We start from the raw sequence: 19,191 nt of genomic DNA, 5'->3' as shown, positions 1-19,191 counted from the left end.
CCCCACAAGGAGGCTGGCAAGAATTGGAAATATCACCTTTAATATTGACTGAATATGAACGAGACAGTAGAAATTTAGAAAATCAGTCAAAAACAACCTGTTTAAGTCCAATATCTGAAAGTAATTGAAGCAGAATATCATGATGCACTACATCAAACGCCGTAGACAAATCGAACTGAAGCAAAATTGAACATTTATTCTGTAATCGTAATTGTTGGATTTTAGAAAGAGGAGAAATCAATAAGGTTTCAGTACTAAAATTAGAACGAAATCCATGTTGAAAAGGTTAGAGTAATGAAAATTTATCCAGGTAATTGGTAAGTTGACCAGCTACAATTGATTCTAGCATTTTGTCAGCAAAGGTATACAGTACTCCCCCGAAATTCACAGGGGTTAAGTTCCAGGAACCCTGCGAATTTTGAAAAAACCGCTAATACGGTTTTTAGGCATAGGAGACAGGAGAGGGCAGCTGGAGAGGCAGGACAGGGAAGCTGGAGTGCCGGCGAGTGAAGGAAATCACTCACTGTATGCTTCGACTGCCTCTTCCTGTACTAAAGTCGGGCCTCACCAATAAGGAGCTGCTTTGATACGCAGCTCCTGATTGGTAAGGCCTGACTTTAGTACAGGAAGAGGCGGTCGGAGCCTACAGCGAGTGATTTCCTTCACTCGCTGGCGCTCTGGCTGCCCTCTCCTGCCCGGTCATTGGCGGTTAGAAAATACAGCAAATGACCGGGACCGTGAACCGCCGACCGCGAATTTGCACAATTTGGCAGTTGGTCGATAATGAGAGGGGATAGTAGGATCTAAATCTGATTTTTTCAGAAGAGGAAGGAGTGTTATTTGCCCCATAGATTGTGAAAAGTATCCATTTTCCAATGAGTAATTCAGTAAAATGGTCAGCCATGTTATAGCCTGATAAGAAATATTAAGAAAAAGATATGATGGAAAAGGGTCCATTGAGCATTTACACTTTCTCAACTTTTCACACAATTTGGAGACTTGGTGTTCGGATACTGAATTAAAAGAACACCAATAGCAATCCACTGGTATCTCCATTGTGGGATTTTGGGAATATATTTTTTTTCTAGTTACCAAACATTATCTAAAACCCATAATTCTCCCTTAAAATTTTATCTCATCGTTTAATCTATTACTTCAAGTTGAAATGTAATTCTTGTTTTAGTTTGGATGTAATCTGCCTTGAACCATAAGGTAATGGCGGAATAGAAATCACTAATGTAATGTAATGTAATATAAAGAGAAGTATCCAATATCTTCTATGGGAAAAGATTGCCTAATGAAAGAGATTTTATCTTGATAAAAGCAGGCTACATTTAAGGCATCTGTCTCCCACCTATGGAGATGCGTAGGGATGCTTACGGATGCTAAGGCCACTTCTGGTGGAGACCACACCCACACCACACTTTGGGTGTCTGTAACCATCCCTACGCATCTCCGTAGGCATGTGACATATGGCTGCATCTCGATTGGCTGTGAGACAGCAGTAGGACACCTACTGCCACTTACAATCAGGACACCTGTTTGTAGAATCAGCCCCTGAGTTTTTTATTTTGCTGCCCCAAATTTTTTTTAATTAATTTCCATTAAATATACAGGGAGAACTATCTTTTAAGAATTTAAAAAATAAGGGGTAATGGAGTGATAGACAGGTGGGTTTAATAGGCTTGGGGAGATTTGGGGAGGTTTCACCATAAATTATAAGGGGGTATGGTGAGATGTACATTTGGCACCCTTTATGTAAAGTTCACAGCAGTGTCCTCTAAGGTGCCCATCTGCTCTCTATTGGTATTTCTATGTGGTCATTGCATTATAATGCTGGCTCTTTCCACATCCAAATAGTCTACATTAGGACGTTTTGAACTTGGACAGTGTTGTGGCCCAAAATGGTGAATAAAGCTGGATGTATTAAGGGTTGGATGTTCTAGCAGCCAAGACATCAAAGTAGAATTTTTTTTTTTTTTTAAAGAAAAGAAATGTGGATCTCTTGTTGCCAGTTTTGAAAATGGCTGTTTCTCCACTTCTTGTTGGAAACATCCAAAGTTGGACTTAGATGTCCTATTGAAAATGGTCCTCCACATACATAACTTAATGGAGTTTTCAAGTTTAATAGAGATTTGATTAATCGCTTAATCATAATTCTAAGCGATGTACATCAATTTTTAAGACAGTCTACCATAGTGCCATCATATAACTGTGCAAGTAGACAAAGCAGAGGCATGACAGATATGACGTCAAATTTTAGTGATTCTTAATTTTCAAAATAAAATTTTATATTAAAGTTTTAGCATCTCTTTCTGATTTACATACAATATGTGCATTAATCTTCAATCAACTCTAAATGTGGCCGAGATGGAACTCTTCCCTAGAACATCTGTCTGTGGAGCTGGTAACACAAACAGACCTCTTTCCAGAAGACCTATCAACTGGGGCATTACCAGCAGCATAACCATCTACATCAGCATTTCTCAACTCGGAACAGGAGTACCCCTTTGCCAGTCAGGTTTTCAGGATATCCACAATGAATATGCATAAACTTGATTTGCATCCACTGCCTCCATTATATGCAAATTTCTTTCATGCATATTAATTGTAGATATCCTGAAAACCTGACTGGCAAGGGGGTACTCCAGGACCGAGTTGAGAAACACTGACCTACATCTCGGGGGGGGGGGAGGGGGATATCTCAAGTTCTTTTTATGGGTTTTACTAAACCGCAGAAGGATAGAAATAAGTATCAGAGCATTTGCCTTGCTGGCCCGCAGAAAGAAGCTCAAGGAACCCTAAGACCCTGCATATATTCAGTCTTGGCTGGTTTCTGATCGGATCTGCTCTCCAATCCTTTTTTCTTTTCCATCTTCCTAGTCTTCACTTCCCTTTCTTCAAATCATATCTATTTTTCTTTGCGAGTCTGAATGTGTTCTATGCTGTAAACCTTGCAGTTGCTTTCAAAATTTTTATTTTGTTTTTAGGGTTGTAAACCTCTGAGATCCATTGTATATAGCATATGCGATACAGTAAATACACTTGGGGCTCCTTTTACTAAGGTGTGTTAGGGCATTAACGCGCGGAATAGCGCATGCTGAATTGCCTTGCGTGCTAGACCTTAATGCCAGCATTGACCTGGCGTTAGTTCTAGCCGCGTAGCGTATAGTGTAGCGCATGGTAATATCCCGTGTGCGTTAAAAACGCCAGCGCACCTTAGTAAAAGGAGCCCTAAGTCCACCAGGGACAGAAAAAGAGTCACAGATCTTGTATCTGCTTTCTGGTCAGCTAAAAATAGAATGGAAGACAATGTATACATTTTGAATGAAAAAAACCAAATCATATTTTTCTCTTCAGTCCAAATGTGCATTTGGAAAGACCTCCTTACAGTCGGTGCACCAAATCTTAGACTCGGACTCTATTTTTCTACAGTTTGGTATTAGGCTTTAATTGTTTTGCTTTTTCAATCCAGGACAAAGATAAGTAAGTATATAAAATTATTTACTATATATTATAATGTTGAAAGTTATTATTTTGAAGCTGGAGTTGGAACAATTTTACCAACTCTACAGCTCTAGTATTCACTCTATAGAGGACCCCAGGTACCGTTACCAAGACATCAATTGATCCAGTAAATGACTTTGAGGCTTACTAGGATCAGTTATTGGGAGCAAGGCTTGGCTGTAACCATTAATGTAACTTTGTGAGCGTGGGGAACTAGGGAGTATCTTCGTTGTTGGGAGTAGAAGAGGAATGAATGTCGCATCTTTTTCCTCCCCCACTCTTGCCCCTTTCAAACTTGGTGCATAGTTATCGGGATTTCATTTTCCTTCCCTCTGAAACTGGTTCAGGCTGGCGAGAGAGATTCATTAAGATTCTACATTGTGGCCACAAATTTGGAATTGGAGGATGAGATGTACAGCATCAGCATCTATGAGACAGACTTGGGGTTTTTTCTTATTGCATAGAGCTTTTTGGACCCCGGTTAGGTTGCAACAGTTGGATAGTTCTAAATCTAATAGATGCTGGTACTGTCATCTTGATATAGGGATGTTGGATCATTTGCTTTACTGTTGTCCTTTGATACTCAACTTCTGGAAATCCATTTGGGATCAAATTATTACGACATTGGAAGTCCTTTATCGCTATCATATGATACAGTAATATTTGGAACATTATTACTAAACAAGAAACCTATAAATGCAAATCTGAATAAATTGCTCCTTATAATGACAGGAGTGGCCATGGGTTCATAGACAGTAACGCGGAAGACAAAGGCGCGCGCCAACAACTGAGCACAAGACAGAGGCGCGCACTGAAGAAAAAGACTGTTTTTAGGGGCTGCGACGGGGGGTTTTGTTGGGGAGCCCCCCCACTTTACTTAATACAGATCACGGCGGCGTTGTGGGGGGTTTGGGGGTTGTAACCCCCCACATTTTAGTGAAAACGTAACTTTTTCCCTAAAAACAGGGAAAAAGTTAAGTTTTCAGTAAAATTTGGGGGGGTTACAACCCCCCAAACCCCCCACAATGCCGCCGCGATCTGTATAAAGTAAAGTGGGGGGGGTTCCCCCCACACCCCCCGTTGTAGCCCCTAAAAACAATCTTTTTCTTCAGCGCGCGCCTCCGTGCTGCGCTCAGTTGTCTGCTCGCGCCTTTGTCCCGGCGTGCTTTTGACCTGATACAGTGGCCATGCAGTTGATAATGAAAAATTGGAAAAGTTGGGATAACTTAAATTATAGTTTTTGGTGGGAGTCTTTATGTCAAATTTATAAGTTTGAAAACATTTATTCTATGCAGAGGGGACATCATAACAAATTTAAGGAAATTTGGGGCCCATTAACAAAATATTGCAAGTTATGATAATATATGATATATATTAATATTGTTTTCCTTTGATTTATGAAAGATAGTTATACACACCCAGGAGGGGAAGGGGGGAGGGAGGATGGGAGAGGGGTTCTATTCACTATATATTATTTGATTGGAACAGAGTGCTCTATGTTATATTATCTGTTTGTTCATTTGTTTGCACTATGTATTTGAATTAAAATGAATAAAGAAGTTAAAAAAAAAAAGATTCTACATTGTGAGCCTCCCCTACAGCTTAATCACATAGTTAATTCCGGAACATTAATAATAACCAGGTTACACTCATTTTTTTGATAGCAACATTATAAGTAGTTGTTGTTGATAAGTGCTGTTGAGTCAGTGTCGACTTATGTTAACTCCTTGGATAGCCGCTCTGAACTGTGTTGGGTCTTTGGGCCGGTGTAAGTATCTGTTACTTTAGGGATATGCACAGACTAAGGATGGACAGACCAGATAGGTCACATAGTCTTTATCTGCCATCATTTTCTATGCTTGTATGTATGGAAAACATTTTTGGAATACCTTTGGAAAATTGACTTCCCCCCCCAATGTTTGTTGATTTTGTTTCAATTCATTTCATATTTTTGTGCCTGAACTCATGTTAGAAATTTTTAATACACGAAAATTGACTAGACATATTAATTTGTAGGTTAATATACATTAAGGGGCAGATTGCATAAACAGCGTCCCGATTTTAGGCAGTGGTAGACATCCTACCGCTGTCTCACCAGCCAGTTAGGAAGCACTTTAAAAAAAACCAAACAAACAACCATTCAGCGAAGGACGCCTAAAATATAGGCATCTGACTCAGGCCTTCGGAGGCATCTAGGCATGCCTACCGACGCCCAAGGCCAGTGTGGGTGTGGTTTCCACTGGAAGTGGCCTTGGGCATCCATAAGCGTCCCTATGCGTCTCTGTAAGCGAGACAGACACCATAAATGTAGACCTGTAAAAAGATGGCCTACATTTAAGGCATCCGTTAGAAATAAAAGACGTGATTCTTTAAAGGACGCCAATGCATGACTGACACGTGATCAGCGGCCACATCTTAGGCGGCTGCCAAGATCGGTGTCATTTAGAGACTCAGGCCCTATATCCATTTTGTCCAAATGGTTTTCAAAAGCAACTTAATAGACCAAATACAAGCTGAATTCAAACTGGGAAGCTGATACTTCTTTTTAGCAAGTGCTACATTTCTATGTCACTTTTTAAAAATATGTTGTAGGGTCATGAAATGGTTAACTGTTGTTTAGAATATTGCTCTGGCCTACATAGCTGAAAACAATGTACAATCTATTGACCTCATCTGCCTGAAATGTATGTTCCTGCCCTACCACATTGTAAGCTAAATAGATAAGAGTTTAAGCCATGATTAATCCTGCCCTTCTTTACATGTAACCTTTAGAACTGTAAGATTTAGATAAGCAGAGAAATGAGCTAGTTTCCTATAGGACTATAAGTTGCATCCCTGAACCTATCATAAGTGCAGGCTTAGGACCAATAATAATTGTAGAAAGTTATAGAAGTAACAAATGAAAATTGTAGTTTTTGCATATATTAGTTTGCATATGCTTAGTGAAAAGGGCATAAAAGTCCGTGCATTTCCTGTTTCTAATACTCTAGTAGGCAGGTTGTTCACTGCACTAGAGTCCAGCATGCTGTAATAAACCTCTTGTACTTTCTTCACGCTTCTGACTTTGTGTGTCCAAGTGACCTTTCAATATCATAAGATATTTACAAAACCAAGACACAATTAAAACACACCATCATAATAATATCAAGCAGAGCTAAACCCACCTAACCTCACTCCATTGACCCCACCAAAACTAAAAAAAATATACTAGTTTAAATACAACAGTACTTGAAAGACAAAGCTTCACTCAGAGAAGTAGGGGGAGTGAGCTGCAGGTGGAGGTGGGAGCAGTAACTACAGAGACAGTGCCTTATCAATTTTCAGTCCTGCTTTTCCCTGCAGTCTATTGCCTGATTAAGGCTCCTTATGAATGTCCGACAAACGGGCTGCAGTTATGTGTGTATCACTTTCTTGGCTCCCCCAGCTCGCATTAACTTTAGCTGTGTTCTCTCTTTTACATTCCATATTTCTTCCCTCAGCCTCTCTTCTCCTCATAACCCCTTATCAACACTGTTGTGCTTCCTTCCTAGCCAGCCATAAGTTACAGAAGAGACAGGACCAATAGGTTTTCAGTAGAGAATGACATGGGGACAAATTTTTTTCCCGTCCCATCCCGGCGAGTTCTTTTCCTGTGCCTGCCCCATTCCTGCAAGCTGTCTTCATCTGCACAGTCCTCAAACACTTTAAAATCATAAGTGTCTGAGGCTTGTGCGGTTAAAGCAGAGTTTACAGGAATAGGGCAGTGACAAAACTCATGGGGACGGTACGAGAAAATTGTCCCTGTGTCATTCTCTAGTTATGAGACATCAATGTTCAGTCCTGCTTTTTCCTGTAGCATAATGGCTGACTAAGCTTCTTTAGAAATGTCAGACCAATGGGCTGCAGGAGATAGGAGCAGTAGCTACACAGAGACATTACCTTATCAGCCTTTAGTTCAGGTTTTCCTTGCAGTCTATTGGGTGGCTAAGTTTCCTTAGGAATGTCTGATCAATGAGCTGTTGGGGAAGTGGGGGGGGGAGCAGTAGCTACAGAGACAGTGCCTTAGCAACCTTCAGTCCTGGGTTTCTCTGCAGCCTATTGGCTGGCTAAGCTTCCTTAGAAATATCTGACCAATGGGCTGTAGGGGGAGGCGGGAGCAAGTTGCTACAGAGATATTGCCTTTAAACTTCTTTAACTTCTGACCAATGGGCTGCAGGGGGAAGTGTGAGCAGTAGCTACAGAGACAGTGCCTTAGCAATCTTTATTCCTGCTTTTAGGAATATCTGACCAATGGCTGCAGGGGGAAGTGGGATCAATGGAAAAATCCCTCAAATGACCTCCCAAATGAATTTTGCAGAGCTCCAGATCTAGATAAATCATTTTCTCACAGCTGAAAGCCCTAGATTCCCCCCATTTCATGAAAATCCTTAGGGTTGTTTTTAAGATAAAATTTAGCTACATACAAACATACAGTACCCTTACTGCTTGCTTTTTAGTACAGAATAAATAATAAAACTTAATAAATAGAAATAATATGAAACATGCACAGCGAGAAAATAAGAGTGAAATGCACCATCTTTCTTTTCAAAAAGTAATAAAGAAAAATAAAACAAAGAAAATAAGTTGATATCTTTTAGACTGGACTAACAATGCATGTTTTGAGCAGGGGCTTTCTCTTATATGTTTTGATGTACAGCGCTGCATATAGGGTTACCTGACATGTCCTCTTTTTAGAGGACATGTAAGAACATAAGAACATAAGAATTGCTGCTGCTGGGTCAGACCCGGAGTCCATTGTGCCCAGCAGTCCGCTCACGTGGCGGCCCTCTGGTCAAAGACCAGCACCCTAACTGAGACTAGCCCTACCTGTATACGTTCTGGATCAGCAGGAACTTGTCTAACTTTGTCTTGAATCCCTGGAGGGTGTTTTCCCCTATTACAGACTCGGGCAGAGCGTTCCAGTTTTCTACCACTCTCTGTGTGAAGAAGAACTTCCTTATGTTCGTACGGAATCTATTCCCTTTCAATTTTAGAGTGCCCTTTCATTCTCCCTACCTTGGAGAGGGTGAACAACCTGCCCTTATCTACTAAGTCTATTCCCTTCAGTATCTTGAATGTTTTGATAATGTCCCCTCTCAATCTCCTCTGTTCGAGGGAGAAGAGGCCCAGTTTCTCTATTCTTTCGCTGTATGGCAACTCCTCCAGCCCCTTAACCATCTTAGTCGCTCTTCTCTGGACCCTTTCGAGTAGTACCGTGTCCTTCTTCATGTACGGTGACCAGTGTTGGATGGCCCGGTACAGCAGCATGATAACCCTCTCCGATCTGTTCGTGATCCCCTTCTTTATAATTCCTAGCATTCTGTTCACCCTTTTCGCTGCCGCCGCACATTGTGCGGACAGCTTCATCAATTTGTTGATCAGAATTCCCAAGTCCCTTTCCTGGGAGGTCTCTCCAAGTACCGCCCCGAACATCCTGTATTCGTGCATGAGATTTTTGTTACCTACATGCATCACTTTACACTTATCCACGTTGAACCTCATCTGCCAAGTCGATGCCCATTCCTCGAGCCTGATTATGTCACGTTGCAGATCTTTGCAATCCTTCTGCGTCTTCACTACTCTGAATAACTTCGTATCGTCTGCTAATTTAATCACCTCATTCGTCGTACTAATATCCAGATCGTTTACAAAGATGTTGAAGAGCACGGGTCCAAGCACCGAGTCCTGTGGCACCCCACTGGTGACGCTCTTCCCGTCCGAGTATTGTCCATTTACCCCCACTCGCTGTTTCCTATGCTCCAGCCCGGATGGACTTTCTAAAACCCGCAGTTTGTCCGGGTTTTGGAAAGCCTCGCCATGTTTGGAAGGGCCTCTGAGCATGCGCTGATGTCACACGCATCCGAGTATGCTCGGCTGCCCCCTGGATCCGGCGGGAAAGAAGAGACGAAGCTGTATAGGGTGGGGCTGGAGACGGAACAGGGCGGGACCATACATCCAGGTTTTTTTTTTTTAGCTTCAGATATGGTAACCCTAGTTGCGTATGTCTAGTAGCTCTATAATAATAATAATAATTTATTTTCTTGTAGTTCTGGGCGGTTCACAACAGGAGAATACTGAGACATTTCAGCAAATGTCTCAGTATTCTCCTGTTGTGAACCGCCCAGAACTACAAGAAAATAAATTATTATTATTATTATAGAGCTACTAGACATACGCAACTAGGGTTACCATATCTGAAGCTAAAAAAAAAAAACCTAGATTGTACGTACAGTTTCCTAGAATACACTATCTACGTACAATCTAAAATTATATAATAAAAGAAATACAATTGTTAAAAACATTCAAGTACAATATTAAAAATTATTAAAAAATTAAAACATACTATGACAATAAGAATAGAAACAAAAGACCTCATTTAAATATATCAAAAATTAATATTCTTATATGTCAAATAAATAGGTCTTTAATGATTTCCTATAGAGTAATAGTAATACTTCTGATCTGAAGAAAACATATTGCCTTTGAAAGCTAATTTTAAAATGGATTAAGGGCTCCTTTTCCAAAGGTGCGCTAGCGTTTTTAGCACACGCTGAAAAATTATCGCCTGCTTAAAAGGAGGCAGTAGTGGCTAGTGCGTGCAGCAATTTAACGCACGCTATTCCACGCCCTAACGCACCTTTGTAAAAGGAGCCCTAAGTTATTTTCTTTGTTTTGTTCTATTTCTATCACCTTATAAAAGTGCACTAACAAGCTACCACACGGTATCACTATATAAATCCACAGCCAACCAGTCTTCACTATAACCTGAGTTTTCTATACATAGATTTTGCATAATTTCCTTCAATAAAGACAGCAGAAACTATAGTAAAAATTTAACACGAGAAGGCACTGTGCATTAAATCCAGCACCAAAGCAACAAAGAAGTTCCCCTCTAGAAATATGTTGGAACGTATAATTTTTATCTTTATTATTTTTTTTAAAAAGCCTTTTCAAAACTGTCTGGAATTTTTGTGTTCTGGTCTTCGGGTAACAGGTACCAGCAGCAAGCATGCTCTAAAACGTGGTTTGGTCAAGTTATGAACAGTTTTTCAAATTATCTTTAGAAATAGATGTGACTTTTATCAGTCTTTGCTCTTATGCTATAATTTTCTCTGTAGGTGTGAGGAATCGAACTAACCAGCCATAACCACTAAACCTGTCATGGCAGCCCTTCAAGTCTGGCTAAAAATAGCCCGTCTGGCCTTTCCAGAGCAACAGTAATAAGCAGACCAAAAAAAGTCCACTTTGGAAACCCCAAGTCTGACCTGTTTAAATCCAATTAAGCAGCCAATCTCACGAACCCCGGATAGCCCAAATACTCTACCTTCTGTACTCTGGGATTACAGGAAGTGGATGCAGTCCTCGAGTCAGGAGCTCGCCTCTAAAAGCAGCTAAAGGATCCTACAGGGCAGAACAAAAAAAAAAAGCAGTGGGAGCAAACTGAGAGAGAAGTATCCAAGCTTGTTCCCTCCTCTGACTGTCCCTCCCAACAAGCAGCAGCTGAAACAGCACACGCCACTGCTATAAATATAGTCAAACTCCAGGTCTCAGGCATGGCACTGACAGCTGGAGGGCAAGAGAAGTCCATGATAAAGGACAGGAAGGCCAACGCTCCTAAGAAGAAAACCCGGAGGTAGCCACAGCCCATGAAAATCATATTAAGAATGCATTTTCCTGTTTGTTATGTCCTTGATGGCAAATAACAGGTTAAGCATAAAACTATGGGGAGAGTGTGGCACAGTGGGTAAAGCTACAGCCTCAGCACCCTGAGGTTGTGGGTTCAAATCAATGCTGCTCATTGTGACCCTGGGCAAGTCACCTAATCCCCCCTCCCATTGCCCCAGGTACATTAGATAGATTGTGAGCCCATCAGGACAGACAGGGAAAAATACTTGAGTACTTGAATAAATTCATGTAACTGTTCTGAGCTCTCTTGGGACAATAGTATAGAAAATTCAACGAATAAATAGTGTGAAAAGTTTCAGCCTCTGATAACCAGAGCTGGTATTGTGACATCATAATGCTTCATTCCACCAATAAGAGCCAACATCAGTGATATCACAATGATTTGATTGTCCTAAGTCACAAAAACCCACCTAAAGTGACCAGAGAAGCACTGCAAACACATAATATAGACCCCACACCAGTGGCATACCTAGGGTATGTGGCACCCGGGGCCCATAATTTTTTGACCCCCCCCCCCCATGTAAAAAAATATTTTTTGTAATAACCATGAAACTGAATAAATGGTCATAATAGAAACAGGCAGTGAAAATTTTCTTTTATTGAACCTCATATATGTAACCATTATTCCAAACATACCATAACATAACATAAATTATGTCTGAATTGTCATGACATCAGAAGTACATATGGAGTAGTTGCAGGTGATGCTTGGGACAGTTCTGATTGTGTTAGTTCGGTTTTATGTGTTTTTTGAATAGAAGGGTTTTTATTTCTTTTTTGAAGGTTTTGTAGTTTGTGGTCGAGGTCAATAGGTTGTAGAGTTGGGGGTCGAATGTTGCAGCTCGAATGGCTAGGAGGTTGTAGAACTGTTTTTTTCTTTTGATGTTTTTGGTTGGAGGGTGTGTGAATGGTGCGTGAGTTCTCCTATGTCTGGTTGAGGTGGATTGAATTATTTAGCTGAAGAAATTAGTTACGCCCCCCATTCCACACACATTAATTCTCTTCCATTTTTGTTCCCATTATAAAAAACACTGATAAGTTCTCAGAAAAAAAATACATTAAAATAAGAAGTGAAAACAAAGGCCCCTACAGATGAGAACATAAAAACATAAGAACATAAGAAACGCCTTCGCCGGATCAGACCTAGGTCCATCTAGTCCGGCGATCCGCACACGCGGAGGCCCAGTTAGGTGCTCCTTATTGGAGACCCGGATTTCCCGTATCCCCCGATGTGATTTGCAAGAAGGTATGAATCCAACTTGCGCTTGAAACCCAGAACAGTAGTCTCCGCCACAACCTCCTCCGGGAGAGCATTCCAAGCACGCCGCTAGTCACCTTCTCCCAGTCCGAGAATTTCCCATTTATGCATACTCTCTGCGTTCTGTTCTCTAACCATTTGCCGATCCATCTGTGCACTTCTCCTCCTATTCCATTACTTAGTAATTTACTGATAAGCCTTGCGTGCGGGACCTTGTCAAATGCTTTCTGGAAGTCCAAGTAAATTATGTCCACTGGTTGTCCACTATCCATGTGTTTGTTCACCTTCTCAAAGAATTGAAGTAAATTTGTCAAACATGACTTCCCTTTCCTGAAGCCGTGTTGACTAGCTCTTATTAGGTTGTGATCTTCCAGATGTTGTACAATGTTATCTTTAATTATTGCTTCAATTAGCTTCCCAGGGACCAATGTGAGACTCACAGGTCTGTAGTTTCCCGGTTCACCTCTTGATCCTTTCTTGAAAATTGGGATGACATTTGCTATCCTCCTGTCGTCTGGTATTTGCCCGGTTCTAATTGACATGTTAGCTAAGGATTGTAATAGTTCCCCAATTTCCACCTTAAGTTCCTTTAATACTCTCGGGTGAATTCCGTCCGGTCCAGGGGATTTATCATTCTTTAGTTTGTCAATCTGAAAGTATATCATGTCCAACTCCACATTTACTGTTGCGAGGCTTTCCTCTATGCCTCCGGTGAATATCCTCCCTGTTTCTGGCATTGTTGCAGTGTCCTCATTTGTGAAGACAGATGCAAAAAATGAATTTAACCTATTGTCAACCTGTTTGTCTTCTTTAATTGACCCTTTCCTTCCTTGGTCGTCGAGAGGGCCCACTGCCTCTCTTGCTGGTTTCTTTCCTTTTATATATCTAAAAAAGGGCTTAAAGTTTTTGGCTTCTTTCGCTATCTTTTCTTCATAGACTTTTTTGGCTTCTCTTACCACTATATGACACTTTTTCTGGTCGCTTTTGTGACAGTTCCAGGCCTCCTTCGTTTTTTCTCGTTTCCATCTTTTAAATGATTTCCTCTTTTCCCGCACTGCATCCTTCACCTCTTTGGATAACCAAGCTGGTTCGCCTTTGACCTTTTTTCGCCTTCCTTTGGATATCTTCGGTATGTAAAGATTCTGTGCTTCTATGATGGTGTTTTTCAGAAGAGACCATGCTTGATCAACTGTTTGGATTTGTGTTTTCCCCTTGAGCCGTTTTCTAACTATGGTTCTCATGCTGTCATAATTCCCTTTTTTGAAGTTAAAGGTTGTGGCTTTAGTCTTGATTGATTTCCCTTTTCCGATGCCAAAGGAAAAATTGATCACATTGTGATCACTTGTCCCCAGAGGGGCCGTAACTTCTACATCTGTTGTCCTTCCAGTAATGCCATTCATGACCAAGTCCAGGATTGCGTTTCCTCTTGTCGGTTCTCCCACCATTTGTTCAAGGAAGCAATCTTCTATCATTTCCAGGAATTTTGTCTCTCTGCCGCAGATTGACGTTGCCAGTTTCCAGTTTATCCCCGGAAAGTTGAAGTCCCCCATGATCGTTATATTTCCTGATTTACATCAACGGTTGATTTCCTCCATCATTTCTTTGTCTGTTTCCTCAATCTGTCCCGGGGGTCGATAATAGAGGCCAATTTTTATGTCTGCTTCTTTATGTCTGGGAATCTTTATCCAGAGGGACTCTAGTTTACCATTTGCTTCCGTATCCCCTTCTCTAATAGATTCTATTTCTTCTTGGATGTACAGGGCAATACCTCCCCCTTTCTGCCCAATCCTAACTCTTTTGTATAGTTTATATCCTTTCAATGCCGTGTCCCATTCATTCTCTTCATTCCACCATGTTTCTGTTATTCCTATGATATCCAGTTGTTTTCTTTTTGCTAGCTCTTCCAGTTCTCCCATTTTATTTCTTAAGCTTCTGGCATTCGTGTACATACATTTAAGATCCTTTTGTGCTAATTTCCTGGATTTAGTGGTCCTCGCATCCATTTTAGTATCCATTTGATCTTTTTGAATGCCTCTTGTAGTTTCATCATAACATAAGAATAGCCTAACTGGGTCAGACCAATGGTCCATCATGCCCAGTAACCCATTCTCATGGAAGCCAATCCAGGTCACTAGTACCTGTGAAAACCCAAAGAGTAGCAACATTCCATGCTACCGATCCAGGGCAAGCAGATGTTTCCCCCATGTCTTAATAACAGACTATGGACTTTTCCTCCAGGAATTTGTCCAAACCTTTCTTAAAACCAGCTACGCTATCTGCTTTTACCATAACTTCTGGCCACTTCATTTTTAAGCTGAGATCTTTCCTTCCAAACGGAGACTTTGCTAGATGTCAAATACAGCACAAGGTAACTTCACACGGACTTAGTTGTGCAGGAAATGTGAATCTCCTCATACACCCACCATATAGTGCAAAATTGTGCAAAGGTCTGGTTTTTTCTTTCGATCACTACATAGTGATTCGATCACTAATGCCACACAAGTAGCGCTGTTACAAACATATTCTGTAGGTCAGTGCTAAGGTTAACAAAGTTTCCTTCCTTGGACCAGAAGGAGATACTGACAAACCACTGGAAGAGATCCCAAAACAACTACCCAGGAACAACACCCAAAGACCCACTCAGTGTGTGAACCAATTGAGTGGAGTGGACTAACTGGGGGGTGGAAATGGGCCCGGAGTTTGCTCAGCAGAATTTCACAGATCACCTCTTCCTCTCAACACATTGACACGCTGCCGCCACCACCACTAGGAACACCTCACCGGGTAGGCCAGCAATGCTATAAACTTTATAAAACACATTATTATATTTTCTTATAAAGCACATATTTTAACTGAACTCTCTGACATCCTCAGCCTTTCCATTCCACAAAAATAGAAGGAAGAAAAGTTCTCATTTCCTGCTGTCTCATGTCCCCGGCCTATACAATATTTTTCTTTTGCAGAGTGCAGACCCTTCAAAAATCTGACCAAATCCTCATTTCACTTGCATTATAAAGTACTGAGGATGCCATCTCTCCCCAATCCCAGGTCCTAAAGTCTAAGACAGTAGCGCAAACTAGTGCTGCCAGATTCAGGAAAAAAATTTCCATTCGATTCAGCCTATTGAATTGGTTTATCGATTCGATTTTCCTGCCCAATTGGGTGTTTTTTTCAAACATCCTGGTGGGTTTATTTTATAGCTTTTTCACCCCCCTTTGGCTTCTCCTAATCACACTGGCGCTGTGGTGTAAATAAAATAAAGAAACAAAAATGACTTTTCCTCTCTGTTAAATCCTAGCTCACGTTTGCGGTCTAACACCAGCTCTGGCAGGATACACATTTCAAATCTGACATATTGTAATCACAAAACAGAAAATAAAATTAGTTTTTCTACCTTTTTGTTGTCTGGTTATTTTTCAAATCTTGTTGGTCCAAGGCTCTGGTTGATTTCTGATAACTTGCTTGCCAGGGTCTCCTTCTTTGTTCTTTCTCCGTGCTAACCATCCATCTGCCATCTCTGTCCTCCCCTTCCATTTCCCTTCCCTCCCCCGGATGTCTGGCATCTTTCCTTTTTTTGTCTCCCTCCACAGATCCACCTTTTCTTAACTACCCTTTCATCCAGCAGCTCTCCCTCCTTCCCCACCTCCCCAGGGTCCACCATCTTTCCCTTTCTTTTCCCAACTACCCTCCTAACCAGTATCTCTATCCCCCCCTCCACACCATCCCTTGTGTCCAACTTCTCTCCCTTTCTGTTCCTTCCCTCCCTAAAACCCATGTCCATCATCTCTCTCTCTCTCCTCTATTTTCAGACCCATTATTTCTTCCAACCTAAAGTCCGGCATATGCACGTCTCTTTGAACCCCTCCCCCTTCCCTCCGTGTACTTCTACACCAGGGCCCCCCTCCCCTGAAGGCCTGTCCCCCCCCTTAAAGGTCTGCATCCCACCCCTGAAGGCCTGTCCCCCCCTTGAAGGCCTGCCTGCCTGCTCCCCTTGAAGGCCTACCCCCTGAAAGCATGTCCCCCCCCTTGAAGGCCTGCATCCCCCCAAAGGCCTACACCCCCCTCGAAAGCCTGCCCCCCCCTTGAAGGCCTGCCTGCCTGTTCCCCTTGAAGGCCTGCCCTCCCCTGAAGGCCTGTCCCCCCCGAAGGCCTACACCCCCCTCGAAGGCCTACACTCCCTCGAAGGCCTGCCCCCCCCTTGAAGGCCTGCCCCCCCCGAAGGCCTGCACCCCCCCCGAAGGCCTACACCCCCTCAAAGGCCTGTCCCCCCCTTGAAGGCCTGCCTGCCTGTCCCCCCCTTGAAGGCCTGCCCCCCCCGAAGGCCTACACACCCTCAAAGGCCTGTCCCCCCCTTGAAGGCCTGCCTGCCTGTCCCCCCCCTTGAAGGCCTGTGTCCTCCTGGAAGGCCTGTCCCCCCCTAAGGCCTGCACCCCCCCCCGATGGCCTGTCAGCCCCCCCCCCGAAGGCCTGCCCCCCCCGAAGGCTTGCCTGCCTGTTCTCCATGAAGGCCTGTCCCCCTGAAGGCCTGTCTCCCCTCCCTCCACAAGGCCTGCTGCCCCCCCCCCACTACCTCGAAGGACCGCTCGGCCCCACCACTACCACCACGAAGCACTGCTTATTCCCCCGGCCTCCCCGCTTCATTTCCCTGGGGAAACAGCCTGCAGCAAGATCGCACGATGCCAGCAATCTTTGCTTGCTTCGGCTGTTTCCTCCGCTGCGGTCCCGCCCCCTCCTTTGACTTCAGAGGAGGGGCGGGACCGTGGTGGAGGAAACAGCCGAAGCAGGAAAAGATCGCTGGCATCGCGATCTTGCTGCAGGCTGTTTCCAGACGCGACACCTGGCGCAGGGGGGGGGGAGAACCGGACCGGACCAGGAGCACCCCCTCAGGGCTTGGCACCCGGGGCGGACCGCCCCCCACGCCCCCCCCTTGGTACGCCACTGCCCCACACACTACCCCAGTGATCACTGACCCACCCCCACCCCAATAAAAATATTAATCACAACTTGAAAATTGTGCCTCCAGAATATCATCACCTGGCAGCCTGGCAAAGGAAAGCCTAGTTGTGCTGCACAGAGGCATTTTAAGCTGTCTTGGGGATGGGTTAGGGACCCATAGAGAGGAGGACCCATGCCCATAAGCCCCTGTAATCACTGCATTGATATTAAAACATGTGCACTCCCCTTTACACCCCCAAAACCCTTTTATACTGGCATATAAGTGGCTCCTGCAGCCATAAGGGCTATTGGGGTGGTAGATAAGTGGGTCTAGGAGGTTTTGGAGGTGGTTTGGGGGGGCTCACCATGACCTATAAGGGCGCTGTACTGAGATGAAGACATGACACCCTTTTTGTGAAGTTCACAGCAGTGCCCTGTAAGGTACCCCACTATTTAGGTACCATGTCTGGGTGTTCAGTCCATCACTTTGCAGACCCCTCCCATGTCCAACAGGGCTTGCTCTAGGCATTTTTGACTTGGACGAAAATGTGGTATAAAGATGGACGATTTAGTGACTTGGACGATCAGATCAGCAGGACGTATACTTAGACAATTTTTGAAATAAAAAAAAATTTGGATGTATTTTTCGAAAGTGTCCTAAGCTGTTTTTTACTTTGGACGACTTGCGACTTAGACGAAAACGGACTTAGACGTTCTTTTCGATTATGCCCCTCTTAAGGTATTGTAAGCTTTTGCATTTTTAAAACAATATTCAGTAAAGATTTTGTTTTTCATGTTTTTGTGCTTTCCTCTTTCGAGCCCTGAAGAAATGATCAGTGGATCATGAAACGTTGGCCATCGTTGGCTACACATTAATCTTGTGCGGACACTGAAGTAAAGCTAATATCACGTTGTGAAGTTTCACTCCACTTTGAAGCAAAGATAAGTGATGCTCGCTTGCTTTTGATTATGAATTTTTGGTTTAGAACTATTTTTTAAGTCACAAGTGTGGGGTTGTTTTACCTATGATAGATTACTGGAGGAGAACCAATGAGCAATTTAAGCTCCCCTTCATAGCTCCAGAGCAACGTTCGCCCTGCAGCTTCTGAGGCGTTTTCCCCATCATATATGTGTACTTATGCAGTTCATTCAATATAAAATACAAATTTAAAGACTACAAGGGGTTAAGCTTTTAAGCGTTTATGCTCCCGACACATTCTGGAGTTATAGCAATTTATTGATTTGGATATTTTTCTCCAGCTCCTCTTTATTTTTGTTGTCTGATAACGAAAATATGCCATCTGGTCAGCATAATCTTAATACTGTAGTGGTCTGCAGGTCAGAGAGGATCCATAAGCCTGTCACAAAATTTGTTTATGATGAATTGGGTACCCTTTCTAATCTGTCTCTACAAATTTCTGCAAAGATTGTCATTGTTGATTGGTTGACAGTTCTTGAATGCCTGAGCAAATATGTTCAACTGATAATCCAGGTTATTGCAAAAAGCTTCGCTCTTGGCTAGGAAATGCATTCTGTTATTATGGCGACAAGCAGAGGTACCTACTGTAACCATGTGAGAAATGAATTATGTTAAAATTCGACTATCTGGATGTTAAACACAGTAGTTTCAAGTTTCAAGTTTATTTATTCATTTGATGAATCGCCTATTAAAATTGCTAGGCGATGTACAAAAATCCATGTAGAAAGTAATACAGAGAAACTATCAATTAACAATATAATTACATAAAATACGGACATGAGGAGGTAGGGAAGGATTAAAGTTTACA

The 19,191-nt window shown here is 42.6% G+C and overlaps 1 protein-coding gene across 2 annotated transcripts in view; it reads right to left on the bottom strand.

Moving 5' to 3' along the window:
- Window positions 1-10,989, bottom strand: part of MYO18B (myosin XVIIIB) — a 565,740-nt gene extending 554,751 nt beyond the window's left edge. For both annotated transcript variants that reach the window (XM_033955841.1, XM_033955842.1), the window contains exon 1: window positions 10,850-10,989. The gene's annotated coding sequence lies outside the window, so the exon portion shown is untranslated. The remainder of the gene's footprint in view (window positions 1-10,849) is intronic.
- Between the last annotated feature and the right edge of the window lie 8,202 nt (window positions 10,990-19,191).

Source organism: Geotrypetes seraphini, chromosome 8 (assembly GCF_902459505.1).
Source record: "Geotrypetes seraphini chromosome 8, aGeoSer1.1, whole genome shotgun sequence".
Lineage (NCBI taxonomy): Eukaryota > Metazoa > Chordata > Amphibia > Gymnophiona > Dermophiidae > Geotrypetes > Geotrypetes seraphini.
This window is presented reverse-complemented; position numbering and strand designations above follow the sequence as displayed.